The following is a 26,023-nucleotide window of genomic DNA, read 5'->3' as shown; positions in this document are numbered from 1 at the left end:
AGTACTGAATTTTGTAAGATCCACCAGACTACTTTTCTTAATCTAGTTTTGGTTTCTTGGTGACCATGTCCTTCCCTCTCAGCTACTTTGATTAAACAGAATAGGGAAGTGTTCATGCAGAAAAACTCCCTTGCAGACCTTAAAAGGCTTATGCATCTTTTTTTTGGAAGATCCTCATTGAAAAAGGAAATACACCTGATTGTCTCCTGCAGAAGTAAATAGTTCTGGGTCCCCAGAGAATGTGAGCCCCTGCCTTCAGTGGTGTATTTCAAATGCTTCAGTTCATTGTACCTTATCTCATTCATGTGGAGGAGCGAAGACACCATGCAAAGTCTGAGATGTCTTCTCTGTTGATTTCTCAGAGGCCCATTGCGTGGAGCACACCTTTTGCACAGTTTTTTCAGTGTAGCTGAGACACTGTTTGGTTGCTCCAGGTACAGAGCCGGTAACTGCATCTTCCGGAGAAATGAAAAGTAATGTGTGTGAATGGTTCCCTTACTGAAACCCTGTGGACTCTGTATTGATTAAATCAACCTTTTGGAACAACAGAAGTATGATTGATGTCGTTTGAATTTCAGCTCAGCATCTTGATTGGCATTCTTGTTTAACGACTTTTCCATATTTGTAAAATTTAATTGATGGTTATTGCATTTATTTCTAAATAACATTGCTTTAATTAAAAAAAAATCGCTGCTCTACGGAAATTAATATTCACCATCTATATGGTACAAAAGGGTATGTGGTGAACATAGAGAATAATTAGTAGCTGTAGGAGGAGAACTTATGAGATGATTATGAATATGTAATAGAGGAAATAGACTACAAGGGAATTAAACCAAGAAATTTATGAGTAAATAATTGACCTCTGAGTAAATATGAGCATTCTCTCAACAGCCACTTGACGTGTTGTGAACCACTCAGTATTTCAGAACATTAACCACCCTTTTAACTAACCAGTTCTTTGCTATTGGCAACGACTTACTCTCTGGAGTTGCCTTCCTATTTTACAGGGTCGTTGCTTACTGTATGCATAATGCTATAAATGCACGTGGTGCCAAAGCTTTGGAGTAGATGGGAGAAAGATCATAATCTGTTACATATGTGTAAATCTACCCTTAGCCAACGGAAATAGTTGTAGGGACCAACTAAATCTGCTTCCAGAATTACGCTGTTATAAATGAGAGCAAAATGTTATCACTACAACCAAATGAATACAGACCTCTTTCCACCATGAGGACATCAGTCCAAAGCTGAGATTTTCAAAACTGGTGGTGAAGTTTCTAAAATTGATTTTCAAAGTTCTCAAAGTTTCCATTTTCCCTTAAATTTAGTGACTAATTAGGAACTGTGACTTTAAAGACTGTAGGCTAGAGATGTCAGCCTGTTCCCAAGGAAGTCCCAATATCTTCCAAGTGAGACACCTGACAGATATGAGCAGATATGTTAGCCAGAAAAGCAAAACTGGTAGTGGTTGTATTTGAGAGGTAGTTCCCAAGAAACAGAGCATCCAAGAGTAAGGGCTAGGCCTTTAACCTGAATTGTATAATGGAGTAAGGGGGATCAAAGCGTCCTGAAGGAAGATTGGTTCATATTTTGAGGATTCAGAAAGCATAATGATAAAAAATAAGATGGTGAAGTTTGTTCATTGGGAAAATTTTGTGTTATAATCGTCCATGGAGAATGACGTAAAATGTCTGTATATTGAGGATAAAGTTTATGTTTTAATTCTAGAGAGGCGAGTTATTCCTGCTGATTATGGACCAAACACATTGCTTAATTATTGCCAGTTTTACACCAATGAAGCTGATAACAAAGATGTAATATCGGTGGAGCTTTGTCTTTTCTTCTCTTTCCCATTAAATGCTGGTTAGTGCACCAAACATTTTTTACATCATAGAATAGAGGGCAAGTAGTTATCTAGAATATGTAATGATCAACTACAATACGTGACTGATTGAATCAGGTGAGTGTGAAAGATGAGGTTCACTTGCTGGCCTTGGCCTCTTTGTTTGGCAAAGAGAGATAAGAAGACAAAGCTCAGTTTTATCGTAAGTTAACAAATGACTAAGTAGATGAGAATCTCAAATCTGCTCTTTATTTCATTGTGATCCAAGTAATTAATGGAGTATGCTTGGAGGTGGTAAAAGACCAAACATAATACCTCAGCTATCCTCCCCTTCATCTCTGCTGGAACATAGAGTGGTGCTGTTGGAGGGTACTGTCTGTATCAGTGAAGACCAGGTAGAGCCCTTGGGTTTGAAAAGAGCTGGGCACTTCGTTCTTTAGCGTCCTTGGAACGTCCTAATCTACATAGCTGTAAGTCTGCATGAGTCCGCGCTTACAGTCCCAAGTCCCACCTTTGGCTATCTTGCTGAAAGTTAACAAGTTTGGGGAGCTAAGGTTATGAGCCATAGGAATGAAATCATAGGCTAATCCCAAAGGAAAGACGTGGATGCACTCTGCTTCAGCACAGCTTTTACCAGCAGTGAATATTTTTCTTTCCTTCTGGGAAAAGGAGGACAACCAGTAAGCTAAGAGCAAGTAGTCCAGAAAAAATTGATCCAGTCTGGTTTTTTGGTGATGATGGGAAGGTTTTAAAGGATACACCTACAATAGAGAAACAGTGTTGACCCCTCAAATTTGCCTTCTGTTTTTTTCCAGTTATTAGAATGATACCTGGCACAGTTTTTGGCTGAGGACACCGCTGTCCCAAACAGCCTCTGGTCACTGTTTGGAAGTTCACATGGATAAGGGACCTTTTCCTATAGGCAGTTTGGATGAGGTCACCCTTTTCTGGAGGCTGAAGGACTTTGATAGTATGGACACAGCCAGGCTGTGGTAGTTGGCCTCTGGAACATAAAATACTCCCTGGTACAATTCACTCCACTAGAAAAGGTGTAGCTGTAACTTGTTAGGCTATATTCAGCCATTCAGGGGAGATCCTTCCGCAGTTACCTTTTCAGCTAAGAATAGTTGAGATAAGTTGTAAGAGAAGAGGGACTATACGAGATCATTTATACAAATCATCCACATATAAAAAAATGGCAAGACTGTTTGGAAGATCTGACACTACTTGAATTGCAGTTTAACACAATCTGGAGCATCCTGCTTTTTTGGAGATTTTCAGTGTTTGTAGAAAATAGAGGGCATGATGGAGAATTTGGATACAAGATTCAAGGGCATATTTTTGAGCCTCTGTGACTGTGCCCTGTTTTAAAACAAAGAGCAGCAAACACATAAAGGCCAAGTTCCAACTGGAGGCTGAGGCTAAGACTAAGACATAAAAGGAGGGAGCAACAGTGCAGACTCCAAGAAAGCATCCATATGCACCTCTTCTTACAGGTGAACAGGTCTGAATAGGAGAACATGGGCTTACATGCTTTCTAGAGATGACGACAGGGTCATGCAGACCTAGAGATCTGATGATGGATGAGTTTGATTCTGAAGTTCCTGAGAAGGGACTTCTAGGGAGGTGGATTTAGCTGTATGGGCAGGGAAGTGAGAAACTATGTGGCTACAGAAATCAAAAGATGCAAAGAGATTATCCATGGGAAGAGATCTGAAAGAGTAAAGGTTAGCCTTGTTTAATCAGCGTTAACATTTTCTAAGTGTTTAGATACTGTCTTAAATGTTCTGCATTCTAAAGCAATGTTAAACATAGCGGGCCCATTTCATTTTTACTGGCACAAATGAGAAATAAACCTCTCCACTCACTTGCGCTTCTACTGCATGCGAGATCAAAATCAGAGCCAGAGGCATTTGGAGTTTGAAAGAAATGTTTTTGGTTTTGATGTCTATTTTTGCTGCCTCTATTTAGAGCAAACATAGTCAGGGCTGGAAATGAATACAGTGTCTCTGAAGAGGTGAATTATTCCCAGCCAATCTGTAGTGGCAGAACTGTGGTACCTTATGGACTTGAAATAGACCATCCTCATTAACCACATGTTGGGCCAAAGTCCGTTAATTTCTACAGCCCCTCAGGGCTGAATTTAGCCCATTACAAGAAAGTGATAATATCGTTGGAAGCTATTTTTGTGCCCTGTGCTGTAAGTTGGATACTATGATGCAGTATAAACTAGGTAATGCCAAGATATTTTAGGCTTTTTGGCATGAAGTAGTTTCTCGGTATTTGTCTATGCTTTTCTCAAGAGCTCCCAACAGTGCTAATTAGTGTACATTAATGATGGTTGAAATTCAGGGAGAACCGATTCAGCAAGTGTGTTGGGGGTACCTGTGGCGTCTTCAGAGCCACGTCCTCTAAAGGTGTTTGAAGAGAGCTGTGTGTTGTGGTATGTTGGCCAGTGATTGGTGGGACTTTACTAGTGGTAGTGATTGTAGGAATGCTGGTGATAATGGAGTGAAGGAAAACTAGGGAAGACTCTAGGCAAGTTTTCTATGGCCCACCTAGAGCTGTTGAGATGCATGTTGGCCCACGTACATCTCCCCTTCTGGTCTAGGTTATGTGGAAGCCTCTCAGGCTTTGCTGGCATTGAGGCGGCTGTGTGATCTGGACTTTCAGTTGAGGAAAGAGTGGAGGTGGCAAGGTTGCTCAGGATGACATCATAAGTCCATCCTGGGACTAACACAGATGGCCAGACCCTTCCTGCAAGCGGCAGTGGGAAGCTAAGAAGCAGTTGACATACCTGATCTATGTGCTACTTCTTAAGCCCTCCCCTCAATTTGTCTTTCCATTGGTCACTTGTCATGTGGCTTTTGGCCATCTTAAGATTCTGGTACATGTCTCATGAGCTCAAGAGTATCAGTCAATGCAGGGGTTTAGCAGCACAAATAGCGCTCATCGAGTTAATCCGAAAACTTCTCCCAAATGTACAGTGTTTCTAAATCACAGTCCTCTTCTCCAGCTGAGGTGAAGCAGGTGAAGGTCGATGCCCTGCTGACATGTGACAGTTTGCCGTGATGTTACGTGATGCTGTTCTCCTGTGTTGTTATTCCCGTGGCAACAACAACAATCATTTGACACATCACCCTGCCTGACGCATGCCTGAGCTGTGCTGTACTGGCATTAGCCAGCTTTACACCTGCTGAATAATTGCACTCTTGTTGGCTTCAAGATCAGGCATGTGAGCTTCAGCCATTCTGAGAACGGCTTCACTGGAGCAAAAAATCCAGTTAAAGAGAGAAACATAGCAGGCAGCAATCTGCTGAGTCATTACAAGCCCTCCTTGGATAACCTTACACCAATGCAGACAATCAAAGGTGAGGTGACCTTGTGCATCGGAGGTGAGGCAAAGTCCTCTGCACGGGCTGGAATGTGCATTAGCCCTGGAATGCAGACAGGCAAACACTGCCTCTGTTAGCAGCTGTAGGCACGGGTCTAAGATCATCTGTGTCTAAGAGGAAAAAGCTCTGGATGTGTCCAAAACCAGAGAAGTCCATGGAAAGACTCCCATCAGTTGTGAATCAGGTGCTCAGAGAGAGTATTCTTAGATCTAGTCTTCTGACTGGGATTGTGGTTAATCTGGGTGGTGTTTAGTTTTGGTCCACTCTGTTTTGAAGCTGCTGAAGCTCCTGGAAAGCCTAGAAACCTCTCTTTAATTTGCTATATAAGAATCTTGCATCTCATCCTGTAATTTCACAATTCTCATTATAATCTCCAAAGAAACATTAAAATGTGTCGTGTTTTAAAGATTAGTGTTTCTCATCCCATCTCCAGCCCACTCATTTTATTTCAGTGGTCTAAATATCAAGATTGTTATTTCTGGGTATGTGTGAATCAGTCATTCTGCACTTGCTGATTTCTATAGCACCTTCTGGCCTGGGTAGTTAAACCAAGCAACCTTTTGACTACTTTTAGAGTGTTTGTCTGGCAAGGCCTGTTTCACTGGCTTGTAATATGGATCCAAAGCAACAAAGAGCCCAGTGCTGTTTGCCAGATCTCCTCTGCTGCTCTGAAAGGTGCAGGACAGGGGACACAAAGGTGTTGGTCAAGATGAAAGCAGGACTCTTGTTTTCTGTTTAGATCCCTTGCTCTGTTTTGGGCTCAGAGGTGCTGCTACAAGGTACACACTTGTAAGATTCATCTCTCTTAACTTTAGACATCTGCGATGTGGACATTTACTTCTGAGTATTCATCCTGGACCCCCTTTTACAGTCCAGCAATTTACCTCGTCCTAAAGTAGACATTTGCAAGACATGTCCTATTGGGTTGTGCCCTAAAAGAGCCTGGTTTTCTTCATGGACTTTAATCGGGTCTAGCAAATAAGCTCAGAGGTAGACATCTACAGCTGAGGCATCCAGATTTGATTAGAGCGCCTCAGATTTACAGTCCAGTTTTCATTGGATGTCAGGGTTTTAAAATCAAACCTCTGTTCAGTCTATTTTCACTTGAGCCAGTCGTCTTTGGAGACAGATCTGACCTCTTTCCAAGATATGATGTGACTTTGGTCCCTAAAATATCTGCACATATGGCCCTTCGCAGAAATCATGCTTTCATGAGTTTCTGGCCGTGGGGCATACCTCTTTCAAACCAACCTCTAGGAAGTATTTTGTAACACGGGAATCTGAATGGGATGGATGTTCTTCTTTCCATTACTACTTGGGAAACCATCTCTGACCAGAACACCCATAAGCAAAAAAGCCAACAGGGCAGAAAGTGCAGACAGGCTTCCCCTGGACAAAGCCCATCATGATGTCCTCGTGAGCCAATCTACTTGCAGAACAGGAGAGCTGTGTCTGGATTGTGCCTTAGGATGAAAGAAGCTATAGAAACATAGAATATCTCTATTGTTTATAAATGACAGCAAGAGGGAAATGCATGATTTAAAGCAGTGCCAGCCCTGGTCTACTAGCAGATAAGCAGCACGGGTGCTGTTGGTCAGATGGTGCTACCCACCCTACCCCACTCACGTTCAGACAAACAAAGGATACTTTTTTCTATCGACGCCACAAAGATCTGCGTCTTCCTATATGTTGTTTCTTCAGAGATAAAGACATGGACACTGCTGACATGTTACATTCCTCTTATCTGGGGCGATTGTGCAATCCCACTGGTGTAAATCTCCTGCTTCCTAGTGTGATGCAAGCAAGCTCTGCCATCGCAAAGAGGGAGGGCGGTCTGGCATGTTGCTGCCCCCCCCAAAGCAAGAGGTGTGACTTGTCAGCAGGAAAATCACAGAAGCTATTATATGGAAGCTGATAAAAGGTTGGAAGTTAATGCAGGGACATTCCAAGAAAGCACCATACAGTTTCCACGCAATTCCTCCTCTCACTGTGTGTCTTATGCAAGGTAAGAGACTGACTTACTCACCTGGGTAGCCTCCCGAAAATCTGGGCAGGACTGTCACGCTGCAGACTGCTGTTGGTGACCCATCTTTGGAAACACAGTTCCATCGGGAGCACTTCCAAATCGTGCATTTCCAAGTCCTGCCATCCTGAGGACTCTGGGAATGATTTTCATCTCATGCAACTTCAGGCGAACAAATCAGGCATCAAATGCCACTTTAGATGGCCTGTGTCATCAGAGACATCTGCATGAGGCTGGCAGATAGGAGATGGGACCTGTGCAAGACCTGTGTCCTTCTTGTGTGGCAACTAGAAGTCAGGTGAGATACATCAGGGCATCCCAAAGGGCTTGAGATGCCTGTATTTAGGCACCTGCATTCCTTCCTGCGCATCTACACCCTCAGTGTCTCCATCAGAGCTGGGCTGTTTTTGCAGTTGGCGTAGAGAAATAAGTATTCTTAAGGTGTGGTTTAGCAAAACTGTTTCTGTCACCTGTTTCAGGAGGAGGTGAGTTGTTCCCTAGACACCATGGACTGTCCTAACTAGATTTCTGTGACTGCAAAGGGAACTCAAATATAGACATTTACATGCAATCAGATGAACCTCATCCCGGATCTGGTGCGTCTCGCATTGGCATTAGCTTAATACCAAGAAAACAGCAATCCATTGACCTGATTTTTCTTGCAATTACAGCAGTGTTGATAAGATTAGATTCAGAACCACCATTTGGCCGTTGTCTCCCAAAGTACGCTCTGATATTCATTATGGTAATGTTTTCATGGCTCCTTGTGTGAAACAAGAGTTTCAGTTAAGAGTTATTTGTTTGGATTCAAGCCAATTGCAAACGGCTTCAGTTTTAACGGGGTGTCCCATGATGCTTTCAGTTACAACGAGGTGAGTAAGAGATGTTTTGGGTTGCTGGCAATGCTGAAAGATAATTACACACATCTATATTGTTCCTGATCTAATAAAAAATTTTCACTCAATCCCAGAGAAAACATTTCAGTTTGCTTTTAAGCATTTTTCACATTAAGAAGAAAAACAGAGTGAAAGGAGATCTCTGAACAAAGAGACATTTCATAGTGAAATCTGTCTCAAGCAACTTATGTTTTTTAATTCTAAATGAATTCATTTGGCAAAACTGACAGAAATTCAGTGTTGCTGCTTTTTTTTTCACCAGAAAGAGCATTTAGCCCCCCAAAAATATGCCCACGCTGTTGCAGCTGCAGCATTCAAAAAGCCACAGAGCTTTGGACCCTTGCTGGCAGGGTGGGAGGGACCTGGGACGGTCCCTGCAGGTTGGTGACAACAGGTTAACAAAGGGCTGTTGGAAACCTTCCCTCCACGGTACTTCCAGAAGGTAAATGTTCCCGGTATTATTTGCAACACGGTCATATGTCACAGCAAATGCCAGGTACAATAAGGCCCAGACAGCAAAACTGAGTATAAATAGATGAGGGAATTCCTGGCATTAGTTCTGGGGCAGTTTGGGACTGGAACAAGTGAAAAATACAATTTCTCTAAAAGGAAAGTTTCCTGTAAGTAAAAGAAAATCTCCCCCATTTCTCCCCCCTCTTCTTTCCCCAGATTCCAGTTTTTCTCTTCCAACTCTTTCGACTGAGTTCAACCAGAATTTCATTTTGCTGAACTGGCCTGATTTGGGATGCAAACCAACCTCTGAAAGACTGAAATTTCCTGTGGGATCATAAATTTTCTGAATTTTGTTCATCTCTAGTTACTCCTCATGCAGAAAAGGCCTAAAGCAAACAAACAGCCAGTCTCCTACTGCAGATAGAAGAGCCTCCTGGTAAGTAGCTTAATTTGGATGGGGTTCCCTGGTGGCAGCTCCTCTTCCTCTCTTCTGCCCGGGGAAACCTGTGCAGTGATCAGCTCTGCAGACAGGGCAGTGACGAGCTTCCCTTCAAGGCAAAAATAAACTTACATGTATATAAACTCAGAGATCCTTTCCTACAGGAGTCAGTTACACCCCAGAGCAGGCTGGCGTGGCCTGACGCAACCCTACTGGCCTGAACAGAGCGCCCCAGCAAAAGGATCAACTCGTTCTGTATGTGAAAATATTCCATTTTCCAGCAAAGCTAAGGCCTAAAGGGTTTCTTGGTAGGCTCCACAAAACAGCTGATAGCCCAGATGGGACTTCATAGCTGTGGCTGGATGCTGAGAGGCTGCCAGCTGGTGATGTATCCCCATTGGTGAGGTATCGACTCATTACCGGTGAGGATCGGCAGTCGTGCCAAAGCTGGGAGCCTGGCGGGATGCGAGATGGATCAATGTGAGTGGATCTGGATGGAGGCAGTTGGTTCTTTCTCATTGCCTCTGTCTCCATAGCATGACTGCAAGGAGATATCAGCTTCCAGAGCTGATGAAAGCCTGGGGCAGGGCAGCCCTGGGGCAGCTGATGGGGAGAGCTGGACCCCCAGGAGCAGGGCGTTGCTGGGTTTCTCTGCTGGAAAGTTGCTATCCGTATGTATAGGGCATTGGATGGTTCCTCCTCCTTGCAGCAAAGACAGATGTGCCCTTTGAGCACTGCAGTATTCATGGCTCTCCGTGCTAAGCTTCAGCCTTCCTCCAGCTACGATATAGTAAGAGTCCCTTACCTTTCATCTGAGGATAGCAAAGTGCCCTGCAAACAATTAAGTCTCACAATCCCCCAGCGAGCTGGGGAAGAATTATCTGCTCATTTTTACCTGTCTGGAAAATGACACAGAAATTAATTGACTTCTTCAAGGTCACTCAAAGAGTCAGTGGGAGATTTGAAAATGGGACCCAGGAGTCCTGACTGCTGGTTCTTTCTAACCACTAGATACCTAACATCAATTGCTAGAGAACCTGCTCTTAGGCTTTACAATTTTGATTAAAGATTCAAAAAATATTGGAGCTTTAAAGGAAAAAATAATTCACTACAACCTTACCAAGTGAGGCATGACCAGGCACAGCCGCTCTGGGAGTACAAGCACTATTTAAGAAGAACTGATCTGCTGTATGCTCTGCATAAGCTCAGCGTCAACCGGCAGAGGCAGCAGGTCTGGCTCCTGCCATCGTGGGCAGCTCAGGTGGCTGGCAGGGCGTTGCATGTCCACGTCCAGAAGATGAGGTCCTGAACTGAAGAAGCAGCAAGCTGTGAGTTTACAGCTTACACTGTTGCTGTTCTGTTGCCCAGTGTTCAAAAGCATGTAATTTAGCTGCTAAATACAAGCAACCCAGGCTTTGAGAATAACACGTGGAGTTCAGTGGATGCACGTCCTGCTCTGCATGCAGGAGCAAAGCAGTAAGTTGGCTCTTTCCCCAAAATCATCTTGCATGGGGCAGAAAGCGCCTTCCATGAGGCTCCTCATCCCCTTCGCTGGGATCCCACCCTACAGCCCTGCATTCCTGCAAAGCTCAGTGACCCATTTCTGATGCCATGTCATTTTTTCTCCCACCAGCACACAGGGACACCCTCCCAGCACACCCCCTGCTCTCTTCTTGGTGCAGCCCAACCCCACAAGTTCCCCATAGCCAGGGCATAGTGGGGAGTGCAACCTGCCCCTTCATTTGTTCTTGCCTGCTCTTACCTTTCTAGGATCTCCACTTCCAACCCCTCCATCTCCATCAGCAAGGCCTGTCCTCACCACGTGGCTCCAGCAGCCTGACTCACTGTTACCCTCTAGTGCTGGACCAGGCGGGCGACAGGCATCTCCCCGGAGAGAGCAGGTGCTGCAGACAGTGCTAGGTTGTCCTTTCCACTCCTAGTCACCCCAAACTCAAGTCGTGGCCCCAGCAACTCGTCGTAGGGCACTGAGTTTCAGTCCCTGGATGGTTTGCTGAGCCACTTGCTCTGCCTGTCGCACCACGGCCGGGCAGATTTGTCACCCAGCTGCTGGTAGCGTGGGCAAGCATTTTGGTTCACTGGATTATGTGTCTGCTGTGGGTTTTGTTTTTCTTCCTTCCTTCCTTTTTATTTAAGGCTCTCCCTGTCATCTCGAGTTTTGTTCTCCAGACCTCGTTTGCTGTGGTTTTAGTGGAGGGATCAGTAACTGGTTTGTCTATGGAGAGGCTGACTGTGAAACGCCTGCCAGGAACAATTAGGGAAAACTCGTTCTGTTGGAAACTCCTATTTTTATAGGGAAAGCACTGCTGGTGAGAGGGACCAGAGTTTGCTCCCAGTCTGCACCAGTAAGGGCTTGGAAATAAGAAGATGGGGAAAATGCTGAAGCCTTCTTATGCTTTCCCCACAGTCTCTGAGAATATTGCCATTGGTTTCCAAACAGCCAGGATCTTCCCTCTCTACGGGGAAAGGAGAGGTTGAACATCTTAGGAGCAGCCTTTATGGATAAAGCTGAAGACAGCCTGTGGGACTGGGAAGAGAGTGCTGGGATCAGGCCAGGGTGGAGTGGGGAGCTTGAAAGGGGGATGGCTTTCCTGGAGAGGGTGGAGAAAGGGAATCCCTTGCAGCGGCTGAGCTCTACCAGTCCTTCCTACCCTGTTTCCAGGGGAAGAGGGCTAGCGTTTTTCCCTAGAAGGATTTGTCAGTGTTGCCACCCAAATTCAATGCCTTCTCACCCTAGCCTGGCCACAGCCCTGAGTGCCAGTGATTCAACACTGGAAACACTAGTAAAGCTACTTTCTTTTTCATGTTTTCCCATTTCTTTTCTTTCTTAATGAGTGCTGCAAATTCCTTATTTCACACATGCCACCATGGATTATAACTTGCTCATCTGAAAAGAGTCTTATAGTCACATTGGTGATGGACTCGAAGCTGTGTAATCAAGACCTTGCATTGGCCCCCTTACGCATTTGGACCTGTTTTTTCTGATAAGCTTAGCTTGTTTATGGACATGCATGAAATGCAGCTTGTGGTTTTCTGTCCTGGTGCATCTTGTTTGACTATATTTCAACTTCACTGAGTGTTCCCATTGATAGAATAAACATCGGTATTCATATAAGTAATTTACCCTTTGAGATCCTGTGATAAAGCACGGTAAAAGTGTCTTGCCTACCCCAATGAACTGAGCAAAGCAAACATCCTGTAAGATAGGTAAGGAGCATTTAGAAACTTTATGGCCAGAAACATCATTTGATGTTTGAGTCTGAGTGCTCATATACACACACCATAAAAATTCACCCACGTATTTCTGCATTGTGTCCAGCAATGCATTCTGAGTAACATGTGTCCTCTTCAGTTGCCTAAATGGAGGTGTATGGGATTTTTCTGAGATGCTGTGGGAATCTGAGGCATCCATACAGGTCTGGTAGGAAATTATGTAGGCCTACAGGCTCCCTCCCTCTTGGAGCTGCTGAAAGTTGAACAAGATACCCCCAAGACCCTCAAGACATGTGAGATATCTGTGTGTTTTCCACAGAGTTGAGCTCCCTGCATGATATGAAGGGTAGGGTTCAGCTCACAGATGGAGGAAGCTAAATTCAAGTGTCAGCAGAATGGTGTCCCCATGAGCACTGAGTGTCTGAGTTACAGTCAGTGGAGGTCTTGTCCATCCAGTCAATGGACCCCAGAGAGCGATTCATTTGGTCAGATGAACAACTCTGTTGACTGCATTAGAGGGACTCAGTTTTCTAAGCATTGGCACCTTTTGCTATGTGGGATGCTCCAGATTATCCCGGACAGCTGATACCTTGGATACCTGTGGCATCTGCAGTGGCAGATGTGACGAAGGACTTGAAGGAGACCCAGGTCTGGATGGCATCAAATTCCAGAGAGGTGCATGTCTCTTTTATCATATCTGCCAGCAGATATGCGTGCAGATACCTAACATGGCCCAAGAGCACTAGACATGTCTGTCTGGAAACTGAGCTGAGCACCAGAATTGGAGTTCTTCTCTCCTAACTAGATATTCATAATATAGATAGTTATACCTAATGTCGCCACTCCCACCTCCTTTTACCGTAAGTGGTAAGAAATGTCCAAGGGCATGATTCATCTGCCCAGTTTTACATGTCTTCTCTAGTAAGACAAGAATAATCCTTTGGTTCTCCTGACCACATAGACTGGATCTCTACAGGGTCTAAAAGGTGCGTAGCAACATAGGAGTCAGCGTTAGCTTTTCCCTGTAGATACAGCCATTTAATCAGAAGAATTGCATCATCAGGAGATAGGCAGTCCATCTTCCTTTGATAGATTTTCCCTGTGACTGGTAATTGTCTCATCTGAATTTGCCTCGTTTGAACTTCTGGCTTCAGTTTATGTCCTGCTTCTCTTCAGCAGATTGAAGGATCCTTTAGCACTGCAGTGAGTCATATATTCTGATAATCCCATTGATAAAATAAAGAGCTACTCAAGGCCTTGCAAGATTGCTTAAAATTCTTAAGAACTGAGATAACACATGGTTGAACACATTGTTTCCATCAATGAGGAAAAATGGAGCAAAATATTACGTAATTCTGTGTTACAAGGTAACTGACTTAACATCATTGCGATACAGCCATCTACGGCAAAGCAAAGCTATGTGCAAGCCACGTATGAATGGGAGAGTTTAACTGTATATCAGTGTATGTCCAAGGAGAGGCAGAAACACCAGAAAACTGGAGAGGGAATATCCAATGGACGCAGTCACAGAGACGCTGTTAGCAATTGCTGAGAAAATGGAGAGAAGGAGAGCAATAATACATTTGACTTTCATATCCTGAGTTATCTGGAAAAAGAGCTTTCAGTTCTTTTCCACTATTTCTAGAGAAAAAAAAAAAAAAAAAAGACTTTCTCAATGCACAGGATTGCACTGCGGAGATCTTGGTCCTACAATAATTTCTCCTGATGGAAGCAACTCTGAATTTCGACAACTGCTTCAGCATAACCCAGAACAGATGCTTTTCTTGAAGCATTCTGACTACTTTCTTCAGAATACCTTCTTTTATCCCAGATTTTGGAACAGGATGTTGGGTTTTCTCTGTCTCCCCCTTTGAAACTGCACAACAGCTTAGGAGAAGCAATAGGAAAATTTCAGAGGAGGGAAGGCTGAATGTAATGGTGCAGCTAGCAGGTGGTCTCATCTCCTTCAGAATGGGCCCTGACACCATGACTAACTTCACTGGTCATGATCTTGGCCTCATATACCATGGGAGAGATGCTAAAAGACAGACATATAGGACGCTTGTAGTCAGTAGGTTTCGAGGCTGAGGCTCTTGATGCTGGGTATTGCACATCAAGCAAGAGAAAAACTTGAATGACAACCCAGAAAGGAGTGCTAAGGCACTCCCTACTCACTATCACCTAGTGCCTCTGACCCCAGGTGGAGCCTCTGTGCATGGCCACCATTTCTTTCATCACTCTCACTGCAGCTAGTGCAAAAGGGGACGCTGTTCCAGATGATGTGAACAAGGTGAGCAGATGAGTGTTATGACCTCTTGTTGTGACTGTGTGCACTGGAAAGGCACGTGGAGTCACTGTGACTCAGTTTCTCCATCTGCACCATGGAGCTGGTAGGACAAATCTACTGAGTGTCTCCTGAGCTGTGTAACTCTAGCTGGTCTAACTCTGATCCTCTGATGGCATAAATCAATTCCCATGGTGCTTACCGACAGGGATTCTGGCCTGGAGCTTGCAAAGCAGCCAGAGATTCATATGCAACATGTGAATCCCAACCGTGGGGCAAAACCCACTGCCAAATCTGGGAGCAGGAGAGGGATTTCCTTGCTAGAAACATCACAGTGTTACCCTGGGGAATGAAAAAGGAAAGAAGAACACATGCCATCCTCTTTCCAGGCAGAGTTTAGCTGAATTTTAAACAGCCTCACACCAACCTCCCCCCATGACAACAAATGTCACTTGTAAAGTATGTAATTTGTGCCTGCAGGCTTGTGTCACCCAGGTCACAAGCAGACGTGTACTCCCTGCTGTTCCCTCTCTGCTTTGAAAGCATGCGGTTTCAGCATCGCCTGGCATCCCAATGAGGCATCCGCAGAGCTGGGGCCTTGCCGTAGCACATGTGGGCTGGTGGGCCTTGGGGAGGTATGAATGTCCCCGCTGCTGCGGTGGCCACCTCTGTGCATGGCTCCCTGCGTACGGCTCCGGGCACTGCTGGCACCGGGTGTCTGCATCGTCCGAATCGCCAGCTGTTAGAGGCTAGGAGCTGCAGGGTCTGTGGGGGGAAAGATTTCTTGCTTCTTCTTGGGCAGGTATCCCTGCTTTTGGCCTTGGGCTCATATTTTTCCTGGCTCATAGACTGGTTCTCGCTCCCTCGGTATCGCTGTGTTTGCAACACAGATGGTGCTCGCAGCACCCTGCTTTCCCAGCCTGACCTGCAGCAGTCTCTTTTCCTCTAACCAGAAAGCTGGCACTGCTGGTTGCTCTGCATCCTACAAACCCAGCCCATGCTGGAAGGGAGCTGTGAGACCCTTGGGAAGCCCTTGGCCCTTCAGTATTGTGACCTATTATGGGAAACTCTTTGCAGGTCTTCAGGGCTGTGTTGGCCACACAATGATGGTGTCAGGGTGAGCAGCTGCGGTGCTCACTGTGTTGCACAGTCCTGTACATGCCCTGATTCATCTCAGTATTAGGGAAGTGCTGCTTCTGTTGAAATTATTTATGTTTCAATACCAAAAAAATCCCCAATCACACTAGACCTCAACTATTTTGTCTTTTCTTATAGTGAAACCTTGGCAGGATTAAATAACTTCACAGTACATCCAACCAAAGAGTGCTAAACAAGTGCTTCATCATTCTGGGAAGCGAAACTCAAGCTTCTCCAGTGTGCCAGCACAGCAGATGCCTTCTGAAGCTTGTTTGTAAACTATGCGGGCGCTCCTCTCCTGGAGGTCAGGGAGACATGTCTGTGAACATGCTCTGATGAATGAGAGTCATGAACCACTGGTCATTCTCAGTCCTGGATGATCCTATGAGGCAATTCGGTTGCTTACTGTATTTCAAAGACAACAGTGGATGAAAGGCACTGTGGTAGCCTCTAGACACTCCCAGAAGGTTAAGGACCCATTTACCAATCAAGAATAATGAAATTTTACACCTTTTAGAAAGCACTTCAAGATCTGCTTGTGATAAGTGCCTTAGAGAAGCCAAATATTGCTATTATTAATTCCAGTGCCAGAAATGTGTCCACACCTGGCAGTAGATGAATGCTACCATAAAGAAGTTACAATCCCATCAGCCAAACAGTGGCAGAAAGGGTGTATCCATTCCTCCCTAGCATGTGCACCTGAGGCAGGTTAAGTGACTCACTCAAGGCTATGTAGCAATATGTGGAAGAGGTGGGACTGATTTCAGTGCCACATAGCTTGAGGCTGTGCCTTCAGTGAAGATCAGGTTAGCAGAGCAAAGCAGTCCTTACAGGGGAGGGTCCTGAAACCTCCTGTTCTCCATGCAGAGCTATGGTCATGCTGGGCAGTGAGCCTGTGGCGAGTGAACTTCCTTCTGTATTAACCACAACAATATTTTGTTGCTTTTTTGGCTTACTCATTAGCACAGTTATTGAATCGCTGCTGGGACCCAGCACATTCATATAAATACCTTGGACAGAGAGAAAGTTACCCCTAAAATATTTTTTGGGGTCCAAAAACTGGGTTCTTCTATGCACTCATCTTTTACGTGACATCTGCGCTTTGAACTTTGGTTGGAAAAGGAAGAAAACATTTCAGTTTGAAAGCCTGAAACTAGGTGAGGGACATTGGACTTGCCCAGCCAGATAGCGTGTGAACAGAACAAGAACCGGGTACCCATCAGATCTAACGCCTATCCTTAATTAGACACGCTTTAATCTGTGGTGATTAAGTAAATTAGAGTTCAGTGGGAACAGGGAAGGTGCTCAGCACCTTGGTGAGTCATCTCCTTGGTGGCTCCACTGTCAGTGCCAGCCTGAGGACCGGAGGAGCGGATGCTCCTGTGTGCGGTCCTTGGAGACAGCACCGAGGCGAACTGACGGAGCAGTCTAGAAAAGCTTGTCTTGTTGAGGATTTGGTCAGAGATCAAGAGAGAACCTCAATTTTCAGACACATCAACCTCACGCTTTCTATGAAGGGCAATGAAAATAAGTTTCATGTCCCAATCTGTTTCTGTTTCTGCAGTCCCATCACTGAGCTCAGCTTCACTGTACCTTGCAAATTCCCTGATGGGTCTGCTCCTGCTCCCAGTGAAGACACTTGACACTAGCTCAACTGAGAACAGACATGGATTTGTAAAGCAAAACCAAGGTAGGTTTTTTTTGAGAGGGGAAGTATTTTTCCTAGAGATTTTTTTTTTTCAAATAATTTGTATTTCGTTATTGCATTGCTGAGGCCCTTTTTTAAAAACAGACCTATGAGCTAGGCAGGGATCCTCTTTGCAATGTTTTTTTTTCTATTCCTCTTTTACCCCACTTTGTGCCACAGAACTGCTCCTCAATGGGTGCCATTAATAAAGAAATGCTTCCTTTGTCCCCTCCTCCTTCAAGTCAACCCAAGGGAATGAGATAGCACTTTAACAAGTCATTATTAAAGTGATGGTAAATATAAACCCTTGTTGGAGAGCTGTGGTGTAGGAACAGATTGCCCAATTTTCTTAGAGCGATGGAGATGTGCATGTCATTAATAAAACATCTTGTTATATGTTTTTTAATTATTTTTCTCAACTCAGTTAAGATTGTTACCTCTGCTTACATGAAAAAGCAGATAACTTGAAGGCTCTTGTAATGAGCGTTGTTGGAGCCATCATCTGCCAGAATATCTTGGTAATTAATGGTTTGTTTAAATTTCAGTGCATAATTGTCTTTGCATTCTCGACTCTGACTGTTGCTTAGATCCTAATGGGACATTTGTAGAGAAAACGGGAGGGCAGTGGGAGTTTAATTCATCACAAATACTCATCAGCCAGGTGTGCCTCAGTGGTGTCACATCCCAGTGATGCCACTTGAGAATGGCTGTCATCATACAAGAAAACAGCATCTCTTTGCTGGGCATCTGGGCTGGTATCCTCTGGCAATTTACGGTGCCTAATGCTGACACGTGGATTTATGAATAGGACTAAACACCTTATGAGCTAAGATTAGATTTTTTTTTTTTTTCTCTTGGCTCCTCTGAGCTCTGAGCACCATTTTGTGTGATGGCACAAGGTGTCTGTACAGGAAGGACCAAGAGATCCGATACTACTAAATCTTTTCTGGACAAACTGGCACCTTACCCTTTCAGCTCTCGGTCCAGCTAGGTCCGGGCCCCAAACACTGCACTCATTGTGCTCTTTCCCCTCTATAAAGGGGCATGAGAAGTCCTTTATCCTTGTCCTTGCTGCAGCCTTGCAGCTTATTTGTGCTGGTGATTCACCTGATTTTATTGTGAGACTTGAAGTACCTGGTCCTTGTGTTCCCCACCTCCAAAATCAGTGCTGCTTCTGATGCTCAGTGAAGTAAATAAGTGCAGACATAAAAAAGGGCTTCTGAGCCTTGTAAATACAGAATACATTTTGAAAATATGATCCAGACACAGCTCTGAAATTCTCAGAAAACATAAAAAAAGAAGAATCCTGTTAAAAACAAAACAAAACAAGAAACAAACCCCAATAAAAAATTATTGTGACATATATCTCAGTAGATGCGAATCCTGAGTAGATGAAGGGACCAAGGGGTCTGCTCACACTGCTTCGAAGCCAATGGGTCATGGCATTAGCTTCATCGGGACTGTCACTTTGTGACCAGTAAAGCATTTAGTAAAATGGCAGTTTGACAAATCCTAAAGTGCAAAGCTAATTTCAGTCAATGACATCCCTCTAAGACTGGTAGATGAGTGCATATCTTCACTGAAGAGGTTAGCATTGTCAGAGGCTGTCAGTGGAACAAGGAATAAAAACATTGCTGAAAACATCACCCCCTCCATCCTTGAGAATAAACAGTGAGAAATTCCTCCTTGGAGGGTGTTTGTCTGTGCCACAGGAAGCAACGGCTAGAGCTGAGTTCTCAGATGGTAAATAGAGGTTTTTATACCTCAGTGACTTTATGACCCATAATAGCTTTCATGGTTCTCTGCTCTAATCAGATCTCATGCTTCAGGACAGAAAGCATCCTGGCACCGGGAAGGAATCTGTCCTCCACACACCACAGATGCCCACAGGTGACCAACGACAAGGTGCATCATGTAAAACTCCCCTCTGAAACATCCGCTATCAATGACTGCTGGTACCACTTTTCAGCCAAAATGTTGAGTAGCTGCTAATTACAAGATGACAAGTGAGCAGCTCGTAATTGTGTTGTTGATTATTTTTGGGAAGCGCCGTGTCACTGTGGTGACAGCCTAGAAGGAGAGAGCATGCAATGTTAGGTGCTTGTGGGAACTTTAATTTATAGAAACGTGCTGTGTTCCCAGCTCCCATGGCATCAGCTGCGAGGGCTGCTGCCTTCCAGCTGCGACGCTGAGCCAGTGGAGCCGCACAAAATTAATACAAGCAACGATAGGGAAAAGGGAGAGCAGTCCCCTGGGCCTGGGTGACCGACGGTGACCGTGGGTGGATGTCTTCTCTGTCAAGATGGAGGTTTGCAAAATATCCAACTTGTCTGAGTTGCTTTAACCTATTTCTTTTGGGTGTTCCCAGGAAAATTGGAGCTCTAGACATGTTGGGATGGCAGGAACTCAGAGAGGTTCCCTCTTCCCAAGGTCTTGTCCTTTGACAGATCATCAAGCGGGAATCTCTTTGCAAGTTACCATGGGTGGGAGTCAGCATGCAGAGTAAGGCCTAAATTTTGGTGCTTTGGTGTAGATGCCTTCATGTGAGCCAGGTGCCTAAGCCTCCATCTACGGGAGGAACTCAGCTGCCTGAACCTGGTGCCTGTAAATGCATCATGGGTCTTGGACCTTTGGCTTGGACTAGAGGGTCTGGACAGCAGTGAAAGACACTTGGTGCAAGGCAAACCTGAGCAGCAGGGCTGGAGCCGTGCTGGTTTCTGCCAAAATGGTGAGGAACGGCAGCATCTCTCTCCCTCTCTCTCCCTTTCAAGTACCCGTGGCTTTTCTCTTGTGTTAACTGTCATCCTCCTCCTGTTTCTGTAAACACTGTAATTCAAAAATAGAAAAAGGAGAACGAAACAAAACAACTGCTTAAAAAGCCCTGTGAAAAAAGGGGAACCTAAGATATAATTATGCCTCTTGGATGATATTTTCCCCTGATAATACTGGAAAAATACTAAGCATGTTCATGTGATGTTCTAGTGTGAAAGGATCTGCAGCATGTCTCCCTCCTGCTTGCTCTCCCCCTTCCTCTCTCTCTTGCTCTCTGTTTCAGGAACTGACGGCATTTAATGTTGATGTACCTAGAGGCAGCTCAGATGTGATCCTGCAGCACTGCCATGCTCTGAGTTAAGGATCAGTCCATAAAACCCACTGAACACACAGTCACAGCATTTGACCCCAGAAAAAAAATTAGATTTTCAACCCTCTTTCCACCATCCTTTGGGTTTCCGGCTCATTTCTGGGTGCCTTTGAAGGAACAGGGAAACTAAAGAGATTGTGATGTCGAGCCATCCCCGCTCCCATCACAGCCCCGTTTCCCCATGAAAGCAGGCAAGTGCTAGGAGCTCGCCGAGCAAGACAGGAGCACTTCTGCGGGCTGGTGGCTGGATGCAAGCGGTGGCAGTGATGCACCAAACCAGGGGTTGAATTTGGGGGACAGGGCACCGTGGTTTAAGTGAGGTCTAAGTGAATGTAAGGCTTTTGCACCTCAGCAGCACGCGGGCCAACAAATAATCCCCTCCCAGCTACTTTCGCTCCTGCTCTTGTTGGCTGGCCGATCAAGCCCCGCTGATAATTGCGCCGTCAAGGCTCTGCAGGAAATTCCCACTGCCTTCGTATGGAGGCTTCTCCTGACACACTCCTGGGGTTAGAGGATCCCAGGCTTAATTTATTCACTCTTTTCAGACTCAGGTCCAAATAAGGACTATGCTTTCTCTTTCACCTCTCCCCTGAGGTCTGCAGTTGCTGAAATCCAAACCCTGCAGCAGATCACCGTGTTTTGCACTAATTTAACATGAAGCTTCAGGTGCTTAAACATTTCTGCAGTCTTTGAGCACAAAAGTGGCCTTTTTTCCTTTGCCTCCTCCCCCTCTGTTAATCAAACACTGTGTCCCCCCCCCCCCAAAAAAAAAAAACCAAAACCAAAACCAAAAATAGAGGAAAGACCTATGTTACTTATTTCTTTGACACATTTCATGTTTTTAAGTGCAGTTTTCTCCACCATGTTGCAGGAAGGCTCACTGCTGGGCATGGTCCTCAGCAGGCTCTTGAAAAACCAAGGTGGATTTAACGCTGGTGAGAAAACCTGAAAGCAGATCTGTGTCCCAAAGCCCAGAGTTTGAGTGTCGGATGTTTGCACATCTCAGCACTGGGGACCTGATCACGGCTCTGATGATCCCCTGTGGAGTGAGGCCTTGGCAAAGCAGGCTCAAGTCCTCCACATGGGGTAGATGGCCCCATAAGCTTGTAGCGTGTGTATAAAGCTTTATTCTTTTTAAAACTGAAGACTCCCACCTAGACTGGCACTTCTTAGATAGTTGTGGGGTTTTTTGATAACTCTTAACTTGTCAGATAAAGAGACAAAGAAAAAGCAGCCCTTTCACCAAATAAGGTGTAGTTCAGTGAAAAGTTAAACCTGAAAAAAGTGGAGACACCAATAAAAAAACCCCGAAAATTAATGTTTTCATCTTTTTAAAATTATTTTTTAACTTGTTGTTTTGAAAAGGTGCTTAAAATCAACCAAAGATTCTTCTTCCCAGCTGCATAGGTGTCATCCTAAATTCAACCTCCCATGAAAATTCAAGCTGCCTTGTCCTCATCGGGGTTTTAAATTGAATTAGTTAACCCAATTAGGAATGCTTTTTGCTTTTCTGTGTTTGGTAGCGACTGATAAGCCTGCAGCCGCAGAGAAGCATGGGTTTGATTCAAGCTGCTGCCTGGACCTGCACGTGGAATTGGTTAACCATGTGCAGGAGAGCTTTCCTGAGCCAGACCCATATTTCCTGCATAAATGATACTTGTGACAAATACCTGGTGTCATTGATATTCCATTAGTTTCCTTCACTGAAAGATCAGACAGCTTTAAAAAGCCAATAAATTCCCACAGATTGTCTCTGAAAGGGAGAAAAAAAGATTCCTTGGCAGGCCACACACCATTAAGCCCAAGAAGTGAGCAGTGGTTTATGGTTAGCAGAGCTGAGGTCACTACTTTTGGACAGGTGCAATTAAGATTCACTGAAGCAACCAAAACCCACTACTTCTTCGGGTGCTGGGGCAAAGACACCTTGTTCAGACAGCAGCAGCCTCAGCTCAGAGCGACTTTCTGTACTGCTGCAATTTCCAGCCGTGCTGGTCCTGGAAGCATACCCCAGTGTTTAGAGACAGAAGCCAGCATGAATCCCACTTTAAAAAAAAAAAAAAAAAAAGCTTTATGAAGATCCAGGGCTATTTCTCTGAAGCCAGAGCATCTGCTTGCCTTGTAGACTAGAGGCCATATGTATGAACCCATTTTTTTTGTCTTGGAGCGTTGTTAAACTTCTGCAGCTGACAACATGCCCACCTTGTGGTCACCACATCTCTGTCGCTCAAGGAAAGGTCTCAAGCCACGTGGCTTGCTTTTTTTTTTTACACAGGCGATCAGTATTTGTGGTAAGAAATTGCAGCAGCTCCCTCATTTCCCGTTGTGCTTGGGAGATCTGGCTGCTGGCAGTTTTCAGGTGCCATTTCCTGATGCTTGGGTGTCCTTGCATCCATCTATCTGTTGAAATGATTTCCCCAGAGCTTGCTGTAGCTGTAATCCTTCAGCAAGTCCTTTGTTCCCACTGTTCTGCTTATGCCTGAGAAATTATGTTATTCATGCCCAGATATATCTTTCAGCCACTTGGACCCAGATTTTTAATTTCAAGAAGCCACAGTTTTTTGGGTTTGTTTTTTATATTTTTTTTTTAATATCTTTGGGTACAGGTAAAACAGATCTTTTTAGCTAAATACAAGAATAAATGAATATGCAGATTTTTCTTTCTGAAGGTCTCAAGCACAAATGCTTGCTTTGATGAATGACTCATTCCCTTTGTTATAGTAGCATTGTTGAAGCTCTTGTGTTTTCAGGCTATGAGCAAGGCAAGGTTGGGAGGAGGAGTTATTGTCTTTTATTAGACTAGATGATACAGTTGGAAAAAATTAGGCAAGATTTCAGGCATGCAATCCTTTTCTTCAGGTTTGGAGCTGCTTCTGCTGTCTTTGAGCTGACTACAAGAACAGCCATTGCAATATTTGACTGAGTTTAGCCAAAGTCAGCACAGTTGTCCTCAGTTTTTCTTTCTAACCTGGAGAAAGAGCCCTGGAGCTCTCTGTCAGCATCACCCTAAATTCAGCCTCATGCTAAAACTCCGTATCATTTCATCCATTAAATGATAGCAGCCCCTTTGAACATATTTGCCCACAGGTCTGTTTAGCTTCCAGTTGCTCTTTTATACCTGATAAATAAAAGCAGTTGGAGAGAATTAATGACATTTTTGCCTTCTTTGTCCTGATGTTCGGATGAAATCTCAACATTCAGGTAATTCCAGCCCCGTACAACCATTGCACAGGAGGAAGAGGAGGGAGGGTGGAGACACTTGGTGCAATTTAAAACTTCTGTCCAGAATAACTGGGGAAAAAAAAAATCCCCAAATTGACAAACCTCTGAATAAACTTATCAGGGATGATCCATTTCAGAGACACCCTGGGCCAGAAGACTTTTCCGTCTGCTCCAGCCCCAACAGAGGCAGGAGCTGGGGAAGGAAGGGCACGAGAGGGGGGACCCCCAGCTTGGGGCAGCTCGGGGGCAGACTGTGCCCAACCGGTTTGCACATACCTGGCTGCAAGGAGGAAAACTTCCAGCCCCCATCGTGATACCCTCGCTAACACGAGGCCGTGGGTGACGCTGCATCCAGGCAAGGTGCTGCCGGTGATGGGTTCGGGGGAGATAACCAGGTGGACCCCCAGGTCCCTAAGGGTTTGCATGGGCACTTGTGTTTTTCAGGCGAGATTTCTGCTCTCAGCCAAGGCACGCTTTGCACACTCTCCAGCCTGTCTATTTCAGCCTGGCTGGGTGCAGGAAACCATCCTCCTCCTCTCCTACTGCATCTGACTCAGAAAATGTTTGGAAATCCCAGGTTTCTTCTGCCTCCTGCCTCTCCCCCTCTGGGTAACGGGAAGCTGAAGGAGAAGCAAACAAAGGCATCCTTATGCTTGGGACAGCTGACGGGATGCGGAGCTGCGACTCCTCCTCTCCTCCTGCTGCCCTCCCGGGGATCTGGCCTCCCTATTGTCTGCAGCAGCTCCAGGGATGTTAAAGGCTTCCTTGGCGTGGCTTTCACATCCAAGCAAGGGCTGGGGCTGACAGAGACGCTGTTGATATTAATTATGCGAATTGTGGTATGCACTTGAGTCCTTTGCTGTGCCTGTGGTCCATTGTGTTTGCTGCTGCGCTTTGATGGGCGAGGAGGTTATAAAGCTGGAGGAAAAGGCACAGCAGGTATCTTGTTACCCTGTTCGTCTGCATTGGTGTGCTCTCTCCTGTCTTAGAATTATCTTGCAAGTTTGTTGGAGCCAGAGTTTCCCTTTCTTATGTTTGTGTAGCAGCGAACACTGCAGGACCCTGCTCCATGCCCAGGGAGCATCATTTTAACTGAAACAGTGCTGTTTTACAGCTGTGATTCTGAGGGAGAGAGGATGGCAGCGATTTGTTTCCAAAGTCCCTTGGAAAAGCAGGGACCAGACCTGGATAGCTCAAGTCTGGACCTACCACCTTGGCTGTGGCACCCAGCCTTGTGCAATCACCTGTTGAGGGGTAGGGAGGGAAGGGAGGTGGGCTGGCGTGGCAGAGCTGGGCTGCCTGCTAAACACCACCCTGCAAAGAGCAGCCGAGACATTCTCCAGCTGGAGCTGGTCACAGCAGGATACGATTGCAGGAGCGGTGACATCAAATAGTGAGGAAACAAGCACCGCACCTCAATGTGATGAGATTTGATCTAAATAAAGAGGACAACTGAGGCTCTGCACAAGGCAGAGCAGATATGGGACTCCTTTTATCTGCCTCTCAGGACTCCTGTCTGCAAGCAGGGATCAAGCCCTTGCTATTTTGTATTATTTTTTTTAAATAATGGCTTGGATGCATGCAGAACTGATTCGGTGCTCCTGCTGCAGTACTGGGGTGTCAGGGACACAGGAAAAAATTTGGAGTCTCTCGGTAGAGCCACTGCACATATTCAGGTTGGCACCCGGGTGAGGTGAGGAAAGCATTTCTAAGAGACCTGTTGGGGAGGTTTCTGAAAGTGTTTTTAAGCCTGTGACCTTGTCAGTTGAGCTTCCGAACCCTGTGATGGCCAACAAACCTTCATCCCCTTGTGGAATCCTCACCTTCTTTATATAAACTCAAGCCCCAGGCAAGGGCAGTCAGCCGAGCAAATACACACAAATTCCTTCCTTCCCTCCTTCCACGCTCCGCTCTGCTCAATGCACAGGCCCAACATGGGGCCTTGGAGGGAAAGGTCAGGACCATTTGGTGTCCTCTTACTTTGGCTAGCGAAAGGGTGTCTCTGGCTGTGCAGCCTTCTAAAAATAACTCGTGCTTGCAGAGCAGTTTAGCTCTCCACCACGTAAAGGAATTAAAGGATGGGAATGGTCTCCAGCGAGGGAGATGGCCGAAAGCAGTGCCATGCGGCACGCCGCTTCTCTAGCAAAACCACACATATGTTTCCTTCTCTGTGCGAGCATCCCTCGTGCTGAGAGAAGGGCTGAGAGGGAAGGAGAGACCTCAGAAAGCCTCTCTCAGCCACCTGCATGGGTCTCACGTGGTCTCACATGG

General features: G+C 45.3%; 1 long non-coding RNA gene across 7 annotated transcripts in view; it reads left to right on the top strand.

The window, feature by feature from the left end:
- The window catches only part of LOC142052340 (uncharacterized), a 73,892-nt gene that overhangs the window by 12,504 nt on the left and 35,365 nt on the right, over nucleotides 1–26,023 (top strand). For 4 of the 7 annotated variants that reach the window (XR_012658805.1, XR_012658799.1, XR_012658803.1 and 1 more), the window contains exons 4-6: nucleotides 8,830–9,049; nucleotides 17,269–17,394; nucleotides 19,221–23,671. This is a non-coding gene — a long non-coding RNA (uncharacterized LOC142052340). Of the gene's footprint in view, nucleotides 1–8,829; nucleotides 9,050–17,268; nucleotides 17,395–19,206; nucleotides 23,672–26,023 lie in introns of those variants that run through there. The other 3 variants (XR_012658801.1, XR_012658804.1, XR_012658802.1) reach the window with 2 other exon arrangements.

This window comes from Phalacrocorax aristotelis, chromosome 2 (assembly GCF_949628215.1).
Source record: "Phalacrocorax aristotelis chromosome 2, bGulAri2.1, whole genome shotgun sequence".
NCBI classification, from domain to species: domain Eukaryota; kingdom Metazoa; phylum Chordata; class Aves; order Suliformes; family Phalacrocoracidae; genus Phalacrocorax; species Phalacrocorax aristotelis.
This window is presented reverse-complemented; position numbering and strand designations above follow the sequence as displayed.